General features: G+C 45.0%; 1 pseudogene across 1 annotated transcript in view; it reads right to left on the reverse strand.

Moving 5' to 3' along the window:
* Positions 1-18263: 18263 nt before the first annotated feature.
* The window catches only part of LOC306652864 (chromodomain-helicase-DNA-binding protein 1-like), a 75994-nt pseudogene continuing 75595 nt past the window's right edge, over positions 18264-18662 (reverse strand). Inside the window, exon 17 of the transcript in view lies at positions 18264-18463. The product of the transcript in view is annotated as a chromodomain-helicase-DNA-binding protein 1-like (transcript). The remainder of the gene's footprint in view (positions 18464-18662) is intronic.

Below are 18662 nucleotides of genomic sequence, written 5' to 3' on the forward strand. Positions count from 1 at the left end.
ATCCTATACTCTTCAGTAAGACTGCTAGTTACAAGTATGTGCAGGGGTTCCCCTTTGCCATCGAGCAGTTGTGTCCCCCTCTGAGAAGCAAATTTGATCTTTCATTTTTGTTAGCAAATCTCGTCCCAACAAGGGGTGGGCAGTCTGGGATCACTAGAAATGAATGGGCCACTTGTCATGTTCCTAGGTCCACAATCGTTTGGGTAGTCCATGAATAAGGCTTGACTCACGTGGCTTCTTGGATCCAAGTTGTTCTGCTCATTATAGTTCCATTAGCCTGAAGTAGAACCAAGTTTTAGGCTCCAGTGTCAATCATAAAGTCAATTGGTTTCCCCTCCATTTTTAAGGTCACCTTGGGCTTGAGGAGAAGGACTGAACCCCATCCCCCCTAGTCACTGTCCATATCTTGGGTACTGAGTACTTTGGTCCCTCTACGTCCTGCCTTCTGGGGACACTCTTTAGCCCAATGACCTTCCTCTTTACAGTAAGCACATTGATTCTTCCCCAACTGGGGTCTTTCTTTATTACCTTTAATTTGCTTGTCATCTTCTTCTTTGGACACCAGGTGTTATAGCTGCTGCCAGCATTCATCTGGCTCCACGGTTGCAGCTAGCAGGATGCTGGCGAGGTGTTGATTCCTCCACCACTCCTTTTTGATTTCTTTTTCCTTTGCACTGTCCATTTCATTAAACACTTTTTGTGCCACTACAATCAGATTCCTTATACTCTTTTCTCCCAAATGTTCCAGTTTCTGCAGCTTCTTTTTAATGTCTGGAACTGACTGATTAATGAAAGCTAAGGTTACTGCCACTTCGCTGTCCGGTGAATCTGGTTCAAAATGAGTTTATCTTCTAAAAGCTTCCTGCAATCTTTTTAGAAAGATGGCTGGGCTTTCTTCAGTTCCCTGCTCTATATCATAAACCTTACTCAAATTTGTGGGCTGATGTGTAGCCACCTTGAGATCCACCAACATTGTCCGGCAATACACCAGGAGGCTCTTCTTATCTTCTGCTGTATTATAATCCCAGTTGGGTTTGGTCAAAGAGAAAGCTGCATTGATGAGAGCCCATTTGGTAGTTGGCTCTCCAGTAGGTCCCGGGACTAGTTTTCAGGCCTTCCTTTAGATGTGGTCTCTTTCTTCTGTGGTGAAGAGAACCTGTAAGAGTTGCTCACAATCATCCCAGGTGAACTGATGGGTACAAAGGACAGTTTCAAAAAGGTTAATCAACTGTTTTGGGTCTTCAGAAAATAGCACATTTTGAGCCTTCCAATTATAAAGATCACTAGTGGCAAAGGGCCAATAGTGGTATGGTTGGTTACAATTTTGGTTGGTTGGTCCTACTGCCTGGAGAGGGAAGATTGTTGGCCCTGTCTTGGGAGTTTCTCCCCTATGACTGTGGGTCCTGAGGACTGATCTACCTCTGGTATTGGTTGGTGGAACTTCAGGAGAGTGTTTTAGGGGGGCCAAGGGGGCTTCTGGTGGCAGTGTCTAGGAGCACAAGGGGGAAAGGTGAAGATGTCTTCCTCAGGAGTTTCTTCTTGGAAAATTTCAGGCTTAGGAGCAGAAGGGGTTCTGGCAGAGGGGTCTGTCTTGGTGACTGCCAGGACCCTAACCTGTTGAGGTAAGAAAGGTTTAAGCCAGGAAGGAGAGTTTTCAATGAGGTTCTGCCAAACCACAATGTAAGTCACTTGATTCAGGTGACCCGTGTGAGGCTTGAAAATGATGTCTTCAGTGTCCTTGATGATGGTCAGGTCTAAGATGCCTTCTGGAGGCCACCCAACATTAAAAGTTGGCCATTCTGTCCTGCAAAAGGTAATGAGTTTAGACTTTTTACCACAAGAGAAAGGTTTCACGCTCTGGTTTCCACATCCTTATAAAGAGATATTATTCAGTCCATTGGAGAAGAGGCTGACTGTCCCATAGTGTCCATCATGGTCACACACACAGATACTAATAACAAAGACAACAGGCGACACTTAGAACACAGGCAGCAAATTTGCCTCTCTTAGATGTAAAAATGAACAAAAACCAAAATGATGGCTTGGGGCCACCACATGGGAGCAACCCGCAGTATGACAGAAAAGACCAAAGTTGAGACTCACTGTACTCATTTAAACAAATGTGAGGCCCTCCATCCTCACTCAAACAGATGTGAAGCCCTTTGTCCTCACTCAAACAAATGTGAGGCCCTAAATCCTCACCACTGGGGACTGGAATGTCTTCCAATCCCCTGTGACCATGGTTGTTCAGCGTGTCCACTCTAACCATTTACACTCACACAGATTACAGATCAGAGATGGGCGCCCAGGAAATAAAAGTAAAGGAATACTCATAAAACACTTACTGACTGCTTGAGAATCCTCTGGGCTAGGGTCTGTGGGGTCGAGGGGGATTCCAGAAGAGCCCCCACATGAAATGCCCAAGTTGATGAGTCCCACAAAGACCACCAGGGAGCCAGAGTCCAATGCAAGCACAAAAAGAACATTTATTAGCAGACTCGAGTTTGGACCATCATCCAATGCACTGACTCAGCAGGCAGAGGAGGAGCAGCCCTGACCCCTACAAGGGTTCCTTTTTTATAGGAAAAAAACCACAAGCAGAAAGTTGGGGACCACAGGCAGGGGGTTTCATTCTTAGCATTTCAGGATTGGATAAGCATATGTAGGGTATACCTCTCCTTGTTGGGGATAGGTCAGGGAGGGAGCATGATCTCAGAACAGGAACTTCTGAGCTCATAGGGACTATTCTCTTGCACTATAATTGGTCTGGGGTAGGGGATAGGTTAGGGGGTGGGCATGATCTCAGAACAGGAACTTTTGAGCTTGTAGGGATTTTCCTCTTGCACTATGATTGGTTTGGGAGTAGGCTGTTTTGTTCTTTTGGGAGGTTGGGGGCCTGACTGAGATGGAGGCTCTTTCTTACGGTGGAGTTGGTTTGGTTCAATTGAGTCCCTTCACTGAAGTAATACCCTTTTGAGCATTTGTGAGCCACATATGGCACCATCACCACTCAGCCTCACCCACAATGGTAACCAGTGAGTGTGGATGCCACTTTCAGTCCCCCTGATAAGGTCAGCAGAACTTTCTGGGTAGCATTTGTAATGGTCTTCCATTCCCTGAATGCTCCTGGCCAATGTGATAAGTCACCAGAAAAACATGATCCACTTGATTCCATTCAGGAGCTGAGACTAGTTTTTTTCCCTTCCTGATGTGCTGAGAACAGGTGGATATTCATGGCACCTTGGGACCAGAAGTATCAGTAGGGGATAGAGGGCATCAATATCTGGACACATTTGCAGCATACTAGTCAGAAACTCAATGAGAACAAAGAAGATTCCCTCATAAGTTGAGAGGAAGAGCCTCAGATGAGGCCTGAAGTTGAATGACTTTGCAAGAAGGAGAGGTGGACCAAGTCCAGTGTGGCACCAGGAATGATGGGCTCAATGGAGGTGAGATGAGATGAGAAGCACTGGTCCACACCCTGGGGTGAACCCAATTCCTGACAACAGCTGTGCCTGATCTCTGGTCCCACTGCCGCACACACATGGTTCCCTGTACTTGTCACTCCTTCCCTCTGCTCCACCCTGCACCATACTCAGCTTCTACCAACCCTGAGGCAGTGTGCCTGCATCTGCTATGTAGCCTCACCTGTCTCACAGCCCAGCAGGAGGCCTTTGCTGCACTGCTTGCCCTACATGCTCTGCTGTCCCTGGTCCCCAGTACTGCATCAGCTCCATCCACATGCTCCCTCCCACAGACCACGATGCTGGCAATTTGATGCTACAGATGGGTTGGGGCCCCAAAGGGTTGGGAAAAGAACAGCCTACCAGGACCAGAAGATAGGCAATTCCAAAGGTCTGGACTAACCTATGTCTGGAGCTTTGCTCTGAGCTATGTGCCATGGCTGTTCTTACCTCCTGACTGTCCTCCTGTTGACTTGTGATGCTACTACCCTGCCATGGCTTTGGATTGAAAGAAACTTTGTTGGTGTCAGCTACTCCTGCCATTCTGGGATACTGTCCTTTTCCCTCCTGCTCCATTGTAAACTGTTCCATGCATGGGCAGCCCTGAATGTCCTCACTAACAACTGGGATGAAAATTTCATACTGATGTGGTTTGCAGGTCCTTGCTTGAAAGCCAGAGGAAAAATTTGTCCTATTCGTACTGAAGACTGAGAAAAGAGGGCCGATGCAGAGAGAGAAATTGGGTGTATAGCCTGGCCCAGAGCCTAGAACCATGTTGGAAATATCTGACATGTGGTTCCTGGTCACCAAAGAAGGTGAAAAAAAAAAAAAAAAAAAACACTCAGACTAATCAGCTAAGTCAGCAGGATAAGAACTTTACTTTTTCATGCAGAAGGGTACATGGCAATCAAAACTGAAAGCAAGCATACTGAGAAGGTCATCTGCTGGTCTCTTGATCCCTGATGCAAGTAATACTTGTCTGCTGCCCTCTGGTCAGAGTGACCACACATTTTTGTTCATTAACACATACTGAAGAAGGGAAGGTTGAGGAAGTGCAGATGTAGAAAGGCATCTACTGTAGGAAAAGGGAAGTCAGGAAGTGAGGGGTTAACATGGAGATTTCTCTGGTTTGACAGAAAAGACTGAGACTTGTTCTTTCTCAATACTCAGGTCAGGAGGATGGTAGTTGCACTTTGGTAAACACTTGTCCTTATTATGGTAGATGTTTGGTTTTGCTGATAGAAATCACAACTGTCTTGAGAGGCCAAGGAAGAACTGTGTCACAGGGGTCCTGGGTGATCAAGGAAGCACCTGAATCAGCCCTCACCTCACAGTCAAGGGCTCAAGTCCCTGAAGTTGATGCTGAGTGGGCAGGAGGTGAGTGGAAGGCAAAGGAGCAGGTGGGAGTAGTAACTCTGGGACTGTGTCATGGCTTGCTGCCCTTGGCAGAGGCTGGGTACTGTCCCATGGCTGCTCACTCCTGCATGGTGCACTTCAAGGCCTGCGTCTTCTCTCAGTCTACCTCAACATAGTTGTCCTCTTCAGAGGCAACAGATTACCTGGATGTCTGAGGACAAAGTGGCTGAGTCACTAGCCAGTTAGGGAGGGGAGAAACAAGGCAGTCCCCGCTGAAAGGGACAGGAGGTGGCCTAACTCTCCCTGGAGCCCTCTTCTGAGAATGGGATTGAGCCTGACTTCCAGCACACTGTCCCCATCTTGGAGGTGACAGGCCCTTTGAGTCACCTGAGGTCCCTGCTATAGCAACCCAGCCTATTTCCTGGGTGTTTGGATGAGCCCTACCTCCATGTATACCCCTATCATCCACTGGTAGGAAGTTCAGGGTGTAGGAACTGTTTGTACTCTGAAGATGTGAACATGAGCCCAAGCCTGTCTCTCCACAACTCATCCTCAGGGAGGAGACAAGGAGTGTGGGCCACAGGCTTTATGTGGGTTCCCTGGAGAGCCCTCAACTCTGAAAGACACAGCTCCATCCTCCAGTTGAGGCTGGCTGGACTCTTCTGTAGGCCCTTGTATCTGAAAACCTGCCCCACAGTAGATGTTCCTCAGACCAAGATGTAGAAGACTTGGGCTCCAATTGTTCCTGACTCCATAACCCTGAACTAGTTGGGCTTCTCCAGTCATGTCAGGCTGTGCAGAGAGAGGCACCCTGTGCGATGAGGGGTTCACCAGCTAAAGCAGGGTTAAGTTTCCACTGCTGAGTTGCAGGGAGTGAGGCAGAAAGCTGATTTTCCTGAAGCCGTTTCCCCCCAGGCACTTTGTGGAGGGAACTCTGGGAGCTTAGCTGAAAATCCAGAGCCACACAATAAACACTAACATGACTCTTCTCATGGACTGGGCTGCTGGTGCCACAGAGAGGAGAGTTAGCATTAGAGTTAATGTTAGGCTGCTGTCCCTGGGTTCTGCTCTCACAAGAAAAAATGCAGTCAGCGAACACAGTGGTACAAGCACTGCCCATCCACAAGGCTCCCAGTGTGGCTCTGCAAGAGCAGTATCTACAGTTTAAAACATGGATAGCCTGGTTCAGAGAGGTGGAGTGACCTACCCATGGTGACAAAGGTATGTAACTGAGGTCCCACATCTGCTTCTTGCCTGCTGTCTTAAAGACAGAAAGGCAGCATGTTGTCTGTGGGCATTGTCTCTAGGGTTTGTGTGGCAGTTCTAAAGCAGATCTCTAGACAGTCCTATCTGTGGATGGAGTTAGTGGTCACAATGGAGCAGCCTGGACTCCTCTAATGACCCCCTAGTATTCTGCAGTCCCATGGAATGATACAGATGGAGCCCATATTCTGTAACCAGGTGCTGAGTAGCTGTGCCCTGTAAGCCAGGATTTCAGGACATGCCCTGCCTGTGTTCACCATATACTGTGGACTGCACCCTGTGCCTCCCTGCTTCCAACACCACCCTGGAAAGGCAGTGGTTCTGCCACCTGCCCCACAGTCAGGAGTCTTTGAGACTTCCCTTGGAAGCATGCCTGCCCCACAGCTAATGATGGGGCCCTGTGCTCAGGATAAAATTTCAGCCGGAGTCTATCCCAAGGGAGGGAGGAAGCCTGGGTAAAGGCAAGGCAACAGAACCACTGGGAGCAGGTAGTGGGCCATAGGAAGCTCACAGCAAGGATGAGAATTCCCTTGCTGTGTCCTGGGTGCCGGCTGGTGGTGCTCTGTGTGGTGGGGCACGGGTTTTGAGAGGAGATGGAGACTTCAGTGCAGCTGATGTGAAAGAATGAGGAATCTTAGGTGCATGCTCTGACCTCCAGCGTGCCTTAGCTTTATGCCATCCCCAGAGTAAGATCTAATCCAGGATGCAAATGTCCCCTTTCACCAACCATGGTACCCAGCCTCAGGAGGCCTATGAGCCAAAAGCAACAGTGGTTCCTGTCCAACCCTCCTGACCCCCAGATCAGAAAGAGTCCAGTCATCTCTCTCTTACCCCAACCCTCCAAACATGGATGCTCACATGGCCCTGGGCAACTGGGAGGATGGCTGGCCAAGGACACTGTCACTTGGACCCAGGGGGACTGACTTTGCTTGAACAGAAGGAACTCAGTGATGACAAAGAGCAAACACACAAGTGCAGACACACAGCATGATCATGGAAGAAATTCATGGCCTCCTCAGCTTCACATGGGGAAACTGAGGCACCATTTCACACTGTTATTCATGTTCACAAATATGTTTTTCCTACTTCAATTGTAACCATGTCATGGATACAAAATGGGACAGATGTTCTGTGCACAGGTTTTTCTTCCCATGCTTAAGATATTATGAAGTAAATCAAGAGGCTGCCTCTGATCTGGGGCTCATCACTGGTAACACTCCCCACTACTCCTGGGCAGTCTGGTAGGACACTGTGGAGGGATGTGGCTACACAGACTCTGCAGCTTGAGTTTCACACACTGGGATTTAGTCTCTGTTAGCCAGACCCAATGCTCTTTCTATCACTGTTCCTCTCCTGGAGCCCTGACATGGGTCTTGGTTTACAGAACCAAGCAGTGCAGACTTGGGCCTCGGAGCCCTTCCTCTTGGCCCACACAGGGCCAGATATGACAGCAGTAAACACCTGAAGTGCCCCAGTTTCTGCCCTGGGACTCTCCTTCCAACATCTAGGGGCAGGGAGTTCCCCATTTCCCAGATAAGAAAGAAGACATACCCAATATCTTTACTCAGAGCTCAGGATCTATCTGATACCTAATAAAGCAAACAGAGCCTGGATATTGTCCGGAGAAAGGACAGGTAAAGAGAGAACTTACCTTTGTGACCAGGCTTGAGGCTGTGGTCCACAGCAGGAGGCTGGATCTCACCTCCTCTGACAAGGTATTTGTGTAAAGAAAGGGCTGCAGGTGAGGAGGTAGGAGGGACAAAGTGAGGGCTCCCTGAGCTCCCAGGGTTATGGATATTCTGGGTATTCCCACCTGCTCTCTCCATAGCCAGCAGGTTGGAGGGAGGTGTACTCATGGGCCTGTAGTTATCATCAGGACCAGCCTCATTCAGATGGCCAGCACCTGTTTCCTCTGGCTAAAAAGAGGACAATGAAGGAAAGAGCCATCAATGATCAGATGAAATAAGAAGTGTGTATATATCTGTATTCAAGTCAAGTTAGGCACCACTGTGTGGGCCAGACTGTGACTATGGAGCCTGCAGAAACCAGGCAGGAAGGCAATGGAAAAGAGGTGTGTGGGCCTCTTCCAGATTTTCAGGAATCCACTATCTCAGGGGTAAGTCTAGTGTAAAATGCTCATGGTGGCTGGGTCATCCCCACCCATTTTTGTAATGGGTAAGGACAGTCCTGACTGCAGACTGCATGGGTTGGATGTGCCTCCAGCCTAACTGCCAGGTCAGTATTTCAGACCTGAACAGAAGTATCTTGTGGGAAGTTCTAAACCTGGAATGTGGGCCTGGGTCCATGATGCATGTCCAGAAGCTTTCAGTTCAGGTCAGAATTTACAATGGAGGCAAATACCTCAGCTGCCTGCTCATCCCTGGCTCCACAGTCAGGCACACAGCTGAAAGTTTTCTAAGCTGCATTTCACAGTCCTCAGTTTACCGGTCAGACTCCTGACACATAGCCTGGGCGCTTATTCTGACCCCCCATCTGCTAGCACCTGATCAGCCCATGCTGCACCATTCTTCTTGGTGAGACTGTGTGGGTGAGGCTGCTGCAGGGAACACCACCACCCAGGCTTCCCAGATCTGCCGATCAGGTGAGTAATGGAACTTGTGCACCATTCCACCTCAGCACATTCATTTCTTCCAGACTAGGGATCCTGCATTGACCTGGGGTCCTGAATTAAGGTAAGAGACAAGGAAGGATCCTTCAAAGGAGCTGCCGTCACTGAAGATTCACTGATAGCTCATGGGGTGGTGCCCTACACCAGTCCAAAGTGTCCACAGAGGCAGTCAAAATCCACTCACCTGGTGAAAGCTGGCTTCCAGGCTCCTAAACTCAGCAGATGTTCCTGCATTCAGTGTGTCCCTTGGGGGGGGTACTTGCAGACTTCAGGGAAGAAACCTGTGACTAAGGATGTCAGTCCCACATGACATAAGCTGGTACTGCATGGACATTTCCCATGCCCTCCACAGTCACTCTGGGTCTTATGAGTCCTCCAGAAAATATGCTCTGGTTCCCCAGCACAGGGTTTAATTCTGGCAAATACTTCCCAGCTCAAAGAGAGCTTGGAATTCCCTCCTAGGCACAGGGATTACCCCATATATTGTCTACAGAGCCCCCTTGACTTCAGTCTTTTCTCATTCACCTCCCTTTCAACTTACCTTCCTGGTCACCCAGCCTGACCAGCACAGTGGGCAATGCCAACTTGAGGACTGAGCAGCCCCCACAAGCCACAATGAAAATGTGGACACTGGTTTACATATGTGAGTTTTATATTCCCAATCGGAAGAAAGTTCTGGAAGGCAGGAACAAGTTCAAGAAAATGCTTCAGTTCAAGGACAGGGAGATGAGCATAGTGCTCCAAAACAGATGCCAGGACCATGCAGCTGAGTCATCTCTGCCTCAGAGTATGCTGTTTATGTCTCCTAATATTGGATATCACATGAAAGGGAGATGCAGCTCTGTCCTGCCCAACTTCCTAAGCAGCAGAATGGATGAAAGAAGGTTGTGAAGGTTCTGGGGTGTAGTATCAATGGGAAGGACTAAGACTTCCTGCTTCAATCAGTTGAGGGGCCCACAGAGCTGGAATATACTCAGGGACAGTGGAATGAAGGACATCAAATGGCATTTCAGGCGTCAACAGCAGAGATGCCAATGTGCCTTAGAAAATTGCCTTAATTTCATTTTTTTTCAGTAGTGTGTTCGTACCTCTAGATTTGGCTGCAATTTGGACTGAAGCAGATTTCCTTTTAAGTATTTGGTTTGATTTGTAAGTGAACAAAATGCTATGGTTTAGGCCAAAATAAAGCCTCTGACACAGTGTACTATGGTTAACCAGGAGGGTCCATCTCTCTCAGTGAGCACAAACTTCTCCAAGAAACAGCTGTAGTGTCAGAAGATGCCTGCATCCCAAAGGTCAGTGACCAAAAGTGGCTTAACATCTGGCTTGGGCCTGGGTGATGAGGGCCAACAAACCGTAAGGTCTCTGTGCTACCTCCCTCTCCCCTGGCCTTGACACTGATCTTGGTGATGGTGGCTGCTGTCCACTGCTTGGTAGTCTCTGTGGCAGGGCATCATGGCAGCAAAAGAGATTAATCTATCCTTCCTGACCACAGGGTCCTGGGAAGTGCAGCTCTGTTGAGGCGTTTCTGCCCGGCTTGGCTTGTGGAGATGGCATGGGGTTATCATGGCTTTGTTCCCTGGAGCTGCTGTTGCCCCAGTTCTGTGGCTTTCATCCATCATTGATGTCTTAGGGATCTTGAAGGCTGAGAGTGGAGTTTTTATGTGGGGCATGAAGATGAATGGATCCTCCCTGCCTGTCTCAGAGTCTGTGGGACTGCCTGTGGTGTGGCTCCTAGAGGTCATGTGCTGTGGGAAGTTGTAGCTGTGGCCTCTGAACACTGGGCTGTGCTAGTGTGGCTGGGACAGGATACTGAGGTCTTGTTCTCAACCCCAGATCTTGCAGACACAGAGCCCACCACTCTTTGCAACCTTCTGTGTATACATCTTGCTCCTCAAAAGGAACAAGACACTTGAGTCCTGAGAGAAGTTGTCACTCCTGAAATAGGAAGAAACAAAAGGCAGGGCTGAGCCCAGGAAGGAAGCTGGGGTTGTGGAAGCCCCATGCACTGCTGGGGTGGAAGAAGCTAGCCGAGTCTTGGCAACTTGGGACCTGCATTTTCTAGATGTGACTTTCACTAAACCTAGTATACAACTCAAAACCTGATTAAATACCTGATGAACATAAGCTAGGGTTGGGGCTCAGTGCTTACCTAGCATGTGACAGGCAGTGGGTTTAATCATCAGCACCACATAAAATAAATCAATAAAATAAAGGTTGTGTTCATCTATGACTCAAAAATATTAAAAAAAAAAATGCTGGACGTTTCTCCTGAACTGGACTCCAGTGCATCTGTAAGGTGTACACTCACCCAGTATTTGCTTCAGTCCCCACCACCCCATGTGGTTTGCTCATCTGGGTCAGTCTTCCCTGCACGCCAGCAGGTGTCTGCATGCCTCTTACAGTACCTGCTTGCTCAGCAGTGTCCATCTTCCATGCACCTTGGCTTTCTTGCCCAAACCCACTCACTGCCTGCTTTCATTGTTGGTCAGTATTCCCTGCACCTTAGCAGGATTGTCCCTGCCCCTCACACTGCCTGCATGCTGTATGTGAGTCAGACTTCCCTGCACCCCTGCAGATTGCCCTATACCCTAAAGCAGGTTGCCCTATACCCCAACATGACTTCTTGCTCAGTGGGGTCAATTTTTCCTGCACTCCAGTAGGTGTATGCTAGACCCTCACACTGTCTGCTTGTTCTCATTCCAAGGCCCCAGGGAGAAACACATTGGAAAGCAAATCTAGAAATTTGTCAGCATCCTGTGGGGTCAGATAGCAGCCAGCAAGCCCTACTACCACTCTAAGTTGTTCACAGGAGCCAGTTCATGGGCTAGGGTTCTGTAAGCTAGGCGGAGACATCTGAATCAAGCCACAGATCTATTTTTTACCATGTGTTACAGCTTATCAAAAGGCATTCAGAGAAATAACTTTATGTAAAATGGAAACATCTATAGCAAGATTCCCATTTTGGAACAGTATTCAGGATAGAAAAGGTATTCATCATTATTTTTTAAAGTCAGTCAAGTGGTAAAGAGGAACCAAGAGATGGGTCTGTGTCAGGTTCCTCCCAAGTGCACTCTCCTGGTCAGTACCACTAATTATCTATTGCTAGGGTCCACATGGCTCCCCAGAATGACATCTTATGCTTCACAAGGGATTCTGTTCTGTGTTGGTGTTCTGAGGAACTGGAGGGTGAGGTTTGAAGACCAAGGTCTTATTTTTCATCCTTTATGTTAGGATTCCTTATAGGATTGTATCTGGGAGAAAGGGAGACAATATTCACAGCAGAAAGTCTCAGCTTCTGGAGGCCTCAGAGTCTTGATGCATTTGAGGAGATCTCAAATGCATAACAAGTGGACAGTTGTTACTAGAGTGCCATGAGGCTCAGGCCCACCCATGGGACATCTGCCCTGTGGAAGCTCCTCAGACCTCAGGAACTCATATTGAGAAGAAGCCAGCAGCTTGCTAGAAGGAAGACATGTAGGTGTGCAGACCAACTCCATCTTCTTTCAACATGAGCCTGATGGTTGGGAGCTCCATGTCTATCCCAAGGAGTCACTAGCGTTCCTAGGCCTCTGAATTCCAACTGTCCCAGGCACCAGATCAACAGATGTGGGTGGTTATAATGGTAAATTTATGTTGTGTCCTTCACAGATTATTTTTTATAAAGAAGTAAAAGACATTCAGGAGGAGGAAGAAGAATAAACTTAAACTGATGGCCTCTCAGAATCAACTGGTGTCAGGAGGCTATAGAGTGCCACATTTACATGCTGAAAGAAAACTGTGGCTTAGAAATTGAAAGCCACTGAAATCTCTCTCAAAATGAGAATCCCATGGCATGGTGGCCATACCTGTAACCCCAGGGATTCAGGAGGATAAGACAGGGGGATTGCAAGCTCATGTTCAGCTTCTGCAACTTAGAGATTCTATGTCAAAATTTAAAAAGAAGGGCTCTTATATTTGCATATATGATTATGTAACCAATGTAATTCTACATCATGTACAACCACAAGAATGAGTTCTATTTCACATATATATAGTATGCTGAAATTCATTTTATCATGTACAACTAATAAGATCAAATTAAAAATGATGGAAACCAGGATATTGTACATGCCAGGCAAACACTGACACTGAACTACATTCTCAACCTCAAATCATTGATCTCCATTTTTCAGTTTGCTCAAAATTTTACTATTGTTAAGATGGAGCTGTGACTCTTGAACTTGTTACCTGCCAGATTTATTTATTTTTATTTCTTTTTTTTAATTTATTTTTATTTCTTCTTTTAAATTTATTTTTATTGTAAACAAATGGGATACATGTTGTTTCAGTTTGTACATGGAGTAACAACATACCATTTGCATATTCATAAATTTACATAGAGTAATGATGTTTGATTCATTCCATTATATTTTTCCTTCCCCCCAGCCCTCCCACCACTCTTTTCCCTCTATCCAGTCCCTCTTTCCTCCATTCTTGTCTCACTTCCACCCGCCATTAAGTGTCATCATCCGCTTATCAGTGAGATGATCCCTCTTTTGCATTTTTGAGTTTGGCTTATCTCACTTAACATGATATTCTCCAATTTCATCCATTTGCCTGCAAATGCCATAATTTTATTATTCTTCATAGCTGAGTAATATTCCATTGTATATATGACAGTTTCTTTATCTATTCATCAATTGAAGGGCATCTAGGCTGGTTCCATAGTCTGGCTATTGTGAATTGAGCTGCTATGCACATTGATGTGGCTGTACCACTGTAGTGTGCTGATTTTAAGTCCTTTGGGTATACGCCGAGGAGTGGGATAGCTGGGTCAAATTGTAGGTCCATTCCAAGTTTTCTAAGGAATCTCCACACTGCTTTTCAGAGTGGCTGCACTAATTTTCAGTCCCACCAGCAATGTATGAGTGTACCTTTTTCCCCATATCCTCTCCAACACCTATTGTTGCTTGTGTTCTTGATAATCGCCATTCTAATTGGGGTGAGATGGAACCTTAGTGTAGTTTTGATTTGCATTATAAGATATTTGCAATATCTTATTACTAAAGATATTGAACATTTTTTCATATATCTGTTGATTGCTTGTACATCTTCTGTGAAGTGTCTGTTCATTTTCTTAGCCCATTTGTTGACTGGGTTATTTGTATTCTTGGTGTAGAGTTTTTTGAGTTCTTTATATATTCTGAAAATTAGTGCTCTATCTGAAGTATAAGAGGCAAAGATATTCTCCCACTCTGTAGGCTCTCTCTTCGCATTGCTGATAGTTTCCTCTGCTGAGAGAAAGCTTTTTAGTTTGAATCTATCCCAGTTATTTATTCTTGTTTTTATTTCTTGTGCTATGGGAGTCATGTTAAGGAATTCTGATCCTAAGCCAACAAGGTGAAGATTTGGACCTACTTTTTCTTCTATGAGATGCAGGGTCTCTAGTCTGATTTCAAGGTCCTTGATCCATTGTGAGTTGAGTTATGTACAGGGTGAGAGATAGGGGTTTAATTTCATTCAGTTGCGTATGGATTTCCAGTTTTCCCAGCACCATTTGTTGAAGAGGCTACCTTTTCTCCATTGCATATTTTTGGCACCTTTGTCTAGTATGAGAAAATTTTATTTATTTGGGTTTGTGTCCATGTCCTCTATTCTGTACCGTTAATCTACCTGTGTATTTTGGTGCCAATACCATACTGGTTTTGTTACTATTGCTTTGTAGTATAGTTGACGTTCTGGTATTGCGATACCCCCTGTTTCATTCTTCCTGCTAAGGATTGCTTTAGCTATTCAGGGTTTCTTATTCTTCCAGATGAATTTCATGATTGCTTGCTCTATTTCTGTGAGGTATGTCATTGGGATTTTAATTGGAATTGCATTGAATCTGTATAGCACTTTTGGTAGTATGGCCATTTTGACAATATTAATTCTTCCTATCCAAGAACATGGGAGATCTTTCCATCTTCTAAGGTCTTCCTTAATTTCTTTCTTCAGTGTTTTGTAGTTTTTATTGTAGAGATCTTTTACCTCTTTGGTTAGACTTATACCCAAGTATTTTATTTTATTTTTTGAGGCTATTGCAAATGGAGTTGTTTTCCTCATTTCTTTTTCAGCTGTTTCATCACTTGTGTATAAAAATGCTGTAGATTTATGCATGTTGAAAATATATAGGTAATAATAAAGTATCTAATAATTCTACTCACACTTCTAAAAAATCAAGAATATGTCTTAGAAGAAAAGGAAAGTCACAGGGCCAACTACAGCCCCCCAAATTGGAGAAATTGTTGAACAGGAAGATCACAACCTACCAGGGCATAAAACCACAATGAGAAATCTTCATGGAAAGTAATGCCTGGGTAGGAAATATCTAAGCTGTAATTGATGTATATCTGGAGGCTCTATGTGTACACATATGAGAAATAAAAACTCACTAAGAGTCATAGTCATGGGAGATGGAAATATTTTTGTAAGTTTTACCCCCAGGAACTCAATCGGGTTTCTGTAGTGAACATTTGAAAAAATCCTCATGTTCTGGCAGACTGTGGCAAAAAATGACCTTCATGAAATATACTAAAGCATTCTTTTCTTCTTAATAAAGTCTTTCTGTGGGAGAGACTAACCAGAAGTTAAGTTTCGGGGGTCTTACCAGGGCCTAACTGACTTGGGGAGTGTAAACACTCAACGCCATTCCTCTGTAACTATACCAATGTACCTAAAGGTGAGAAGGAGACTGACAATCACTTGTGAGTTCACAATCCACAGGCATCCTATTAAAATAAGCTGATAATCATAGGTAGAATGGTTCCTTTCCTTAGCACCATCCACACATTTAGTGATGGTCTATTTATAGCAGTTCCTTTTATGTAAAAGATTTTGACTATCAAAATAAATTACAAGTATCAGAAGCAAACAAAAGCATAAGCAAAGTAAGATATTAACAAGTTAATTACAAACTATTATGACATTCTGCTGTAAGAAACAATTTACACTTGTGAATAGTTTATTTGTGGAAATTTCCATTTCATATTTTTGGAAGGCAATTATCCATATAAGTAACTGAAATCATGGGAAGCAAGACTGCAGATAAAGGGAACTACTATATGGAATATGCATACAGTGTGGTGTTAGTCCTAAATAGAGAAAACTTCCATGCATTATGCATATTACCAGATAAATTGAAAGAAGCTAATCTGAATAGGCTATGTGCTGTATGATTGGAACTAAGTGACATCATGGAAAAGGAAAGCTATGGAGACAGTACAAAGAACAGTTGTTGCCAGTGGGTAGAGAGAAGAAAAAAATGAAAAAGTGAAGTACAAAGTTTTTGGTCAATAATACTCCATTCTACTCTCATGTACAACTAATTAGAACAAATTTAAAACCTAATTAAAAAACTATTCTGTAATATCACAATGGTGGATACAGTCATTTTAAATTTGCTTAAACTCATACAGTATACAACAGTGAGAGTGAATACTAGGGTAAAAAAAATGATAAAAGAAGGATTAGGGTGTGCCTTGATGGGAGAGTACCCTTATGTTCACTCCCCAGCACTGAAAAAATGAACTGACACAAATATACCTGAGATACATGAGCAATGTGTCACAGGGACCTCACCTTGCAGGGAAGGTAAGAGAGCTAAGGAGAAATGAAATCAGAGAAAGACTCACTACACAATTTTTAAATTTTCCTTTTCTACACCTTTTAATACATTAAGTCCTAGATTTTCAAACTTGTGAATATTTCAACAAAATTGACACAGGTGCATTACATTCAGGCTCTAGAGGTAAACATCATTTATATGTACCTTCCAGATATAATAAAATATACATGGATTTTTCATATGTTCCAACCTTTCACCTATTACTTTTATGAAAAGAAAAGAATACTAAGAATGCAGCATTTACTTCAAGAGGTACAGAAAAGGTGTGTATGCTTTTCAGTTTTACAGGGGTCCTGTATGCAGAATAATGGGCCACATATGTTGCATGACCTGGGGGAACCAGGTGCTCTCACTCTAGTGACAAGCACACTTCTGGGGTTCACCTTTCCTTCTGGTCTCCTACTTCTGCCTGAAGAATGCCCTGGCCATACCTTCAAGGAATATATCCTGGAAATTCTCCTCTGCTTTCTCCTGAGAATGTTTTTGTTTTCACATTTATGAAGGGTCCTCACACAGGCAGACTTCAGAGGGTTTCTCCAACTTTGCATTAATTTCATGAGTGTTTTCCTTTCCACTGTGAAGTGTTGTTATACAAGGCTTTAGAGTCAGTATCTGATAACTCCAAAGTGTGTTTTGAGTTCAGGTGGGTCTCTGTTCCTTGCATAAGTCTCTTGTTCTCTGTATGTTGAGAAAATGTGGATTGTCTCCTGAATGCTGTGGCTGGCATGTTGTATGGACTCTGTATTTTCACAATTCTTTGGAGAATGGACAGTTTTGTTTCTGCAAGAAAATGTCCTGTTCCTTCTTCCCTGTGTGTGGCAGTTAATCTGTGTCACAGACTTTCCTTTGTGGCTTGGTTACTGAACCTGGGGGCTCTTCAGCTCTCAAAAAGCAGAATCAGAGAAAACACACTATGTCAAGAACAAGACTCTTCATGATCATACATGAGTGTAAGGGAGGCAGCACCAGGTCACAGGCCCCAGGACAACACAACAGAAACATCTGTGGGACAGGCAGGGATCAGCCTCCTGCTGTTCCTAACACACACAGGTGGGTTGTGGTCACACTGCACTCTTCATGGGCCTCCCGCTGTGACACATGGCTCACCACCAAAATATGCCCCTCGGGATGTGACATTTTACTTATGAAATAGAGGTGCCTACATTTAGTGTCTCTCCTGCACATGTGCCTGTTCTTCAATACCTGGAATCTGCCCCTGCCATCAGGGAAGTTTCCTCGCTGGGTTCTGGAGCAGTATGAACTACTGCACTGACTCAGAGAGTTTGCTTTCCAAGGTCTTGCTTTTTCTGGCTCTGGGCTTCATTGTGTCTTCACTCAACATATGGTTTTCAAAGCCAAAGTAACTTCCCAACCACTCATCTCCTGGTGTGTTTTCTTAATTTACAGCCTTGCAGACTACCTGTTTATCTCCTAGCTCATTGGTGTATCCATTAACCCTGTAGACTGAGAATGTGGACCCACAATTTTACCCCAACTGTAGGTAGCTCCAGGTCTTCTGCCACACTTTCTGTAGGGCATGGCCTGTCCACCTATCATTTATTTATCATGTGTTCTGGGTCCTATCTTCCCACAGAACCAACTGTAACAAGACCCATAATACCAGGGAGAAAGATTATATCAATTGACTAGAGTGGTACTCACACTATTTTCTCAGCTCCTGAAGGGGTGGGTTAGGAGAATCTCCAGTTCAAGGCCAGCTTCAGCAACATAGAAAGACCATCTTTTCTACTGAAATAAAAAAAAAGGACCTGTGGTGTGGCTCAACAGGAGACTGCTAGAATAGTATTCACAAGACCTTGAGATTGATCCCTATTTTCTCAAGAAATCTGGCTGTGGTAATCCAGAGAGGAGATGAATTCCAGCTGGGAAGATGAACAGTGTTTTACAGAAGAAGCAGATGCAGTGGATCCAGCAGGTTCACTAAAACATCCCTTCTATGACTCATGAGCAGTGTCTCAGGAGTGAGGTGGTGCAGTGCCAACACTGTACTGGGACTTCTGTGCCAGGTGTGATCTGCAGCATGATGAAGAGTGGTGTCTGCAGCTCCCAGGGAAGATGGGATCTCAGGATTCCCAGCTGCCTCTGTGAGAAGAAGCATGCCATAAAATATTAGGAGCACATTGTGTACATTAGTTTCCAGGCATAAATGTTAAGTACCTTGTAGAGAAATGTGATTTTAAGACCTGACATTCTCTAGGGGCAGGGGATACAGCCTGAGGAAAACAGCAGGAAACAGGACTGATCTGTCCTGAACCTATTGATGCTCCTTGGCAAGTCTTGC

This window comes from Sciurus vulgaris, assembly GCF_902686455.1.
Source record: "Sciurus vulgaris genome assembly, contig: HiC_scaffold_624_arrow_ctg1, whole genome shotgun sequence".
NCBI classification, from domain to species: domain Eukaryota; kingdom Metazoa; phylum Chordata; class Mammalia; order Rodentia; family Sciuridae; genus Sciurus; species Sciurus vulgaris.